The 2,129-nt window shown below is 24.8% G+C and overlaps 1 non-coding gene across 1 annotated transcript; it reads left to right on the forward strand.

Moving 5' to 3' along the window:
- Positions 1 to 1,997: 1,997 nt before the first annotated feature.
- Positions 1,998 to 2,070, forward strand: Trnat-ugu. The gene has a single exon. It is a non-coding gene; the product is annotated as a tRNA-Thr (tRNA).
- The last annotated feature ends 59 nt before the right edge of the window (positions 2,071 to 2,129 follow it).

Below are 2,129 nucleotides of genomic sequence, written 5' to 3' on the forward strand. Positions count from 1 at the left end.
AAGTCTTACACATTGAAATAAGCAAATCATGTTTAAGAGTCTGAAAATTGGAAAAAGGTAAAAGACAGGGATAATTGATGACACGACGCACAATCAAACAGTCCTCTGCCAATTAGATAACATCATTACCAGCGATGCATCACATCGTTTACACTCAAATTATCGTGAGAACAACTCAGGTAGAATTCAACCACTTAATTGTAGAAGTACAATAGATGTTGAACTATTTTTATGACTTCTTTTTCAATATCATTTTCGTAATAATAAACTTTTTTACAGGTATTCCTTAATTGTTTTATTTATATTTATACATTACATATTGTAAGTTTAATGTCTGTAGTATAACACTAACAATTTATTTTTATGTGTGTATGAGTCTCTCTCTCCCTCTCTATGCATCATGTTGTAATTTCGACAATAATATTCCTTGATTCTTTACTGCAATCAAAATGTCAACCTCAGTGGCGATTTCTATACTTTATGGAAAATGCAAAACAATCGCCAAATATTTCCATTGAATGTATATCCAGGATTCAGTGGTCAATCAAATATCAGGATCGTCGGATTAAACTAAAACGTCCAGGTGTATCCTTTTTTTGTTAAACTTCTGCGTCGAAACTAAAAGCTTGGTAGATATAGCCTCGCCATTGGAAAATAACCAAGAATAGGAGACTAGGCCCGTGATGGCAACTGTTGCAATTGATGCTAGCTTGACATGACGATTTGTACACCTACAACAATAAAAGCGTTCCATATTTATTAGTCTAGGAGTTTTACCGTACAATTAGGAGGGAGAAAGATGACGATCAACATGTATATAATAGCCTATAAATAATAATAATAATAATAATAATAATAATAATAATAATAATAATAATAATAATAATAATAATAATTAAATTAAATATTTCAGTACACACGCTAATTTAGTGTAATTAACAATTGAACTTCAATTTCAATTGATTTGTTTCTATCTATCGCTCTTCCTATTCGCAGGTGTTATAGACCTATGTTGGCTTTACATTGTAAGCATATTGTTGGGAATTCCATGTACAACCGAGTGTAAGTTGTAATTGTTATTGTAGTTAGTGTATTTCAATTCACTCATTTCTGTATTATTATTATTATTGTTATTATTGTTATTTTTATTGTTATTATTATTATTATTATCACACTATTATTATTATTAGTATTATAAGTTGTAATTGTTATTGTAGTTAGTGTATTTTAATTCACTCATTTCTGTATTATTATTATTATTATTGTTATTATTGTTATTTTTATTGTTATTATTACTATTATTATTATTATCACACTATTATTATTATTACTATTATAAGTTGTAATTGTTATTGTAGTTAGTGTATTTCAATTCACTCATTTTTGTATTATTATTATTATTATTATTATTGTTATTTTTTATTGTTATTATTATTATTATTATTATTATTATTATCACACCATTATTATTATTACTATTATAAGTTGTAATTGTTATTGTATTTCAATTCACTCATTTCTGTATTATTATTATTATTAATATTATTATTGTTATTATTGTTATTTTTATTGTTATTATTATTATTATTATTATTATTATCACACTATTATTATTATTACTATTATAAGTTGTAATTGTTATTGTAGTTAGTGTATTTCAATTCACTCATTTCTTTATTATTATTATAATTATTTTTTTTAATTGTTATTATTATTATTATTATTATTATCACACTATTACTATTATTACTATTATAAGTTGTAATTGTTATTGGAGTTAGTGTATTTCAATTCACTCATTTCTGTATTATTATTATTATTATTATTATTATTATTATTATTATTACACTATTATTATTATTACTATTATTATTATTATTATTACTATTAATATTATTATTACTATTATTATTATTATTATTATTATTATTGTTATTATTATTATTATTATTGCTGTTGTTGTTCCCGACGGTTATTTGGACCTGTCCAACCATGAAGCCTTCGTGGTCTAGTGGTTATGACGCTCGCCTTGTCAGCGAGAGGTCACAGGTTCGAATCCCGTCGGAGGCATTTTATTACACAATGACTTTTATAGGACTTTATTCGTTGAAAAGCTACAGGGTAGCCTA

Source organism: Anneissia japonica, unplaced genomic scaffold (genome assembly GCF_011630105.1).
Source record: "Anneissia japonica isolate Jap-2015-1 unplaced genomic scaffold, ASM1163010v1 scaffold113980_len15843_cov101, whole genome shotgun sequence".
NCBI lineage: Eukaryota > Metazoa > Echinodermata > Crinoidea > Comatulida > Comatulidae > Anneissia > Anneissia japonica.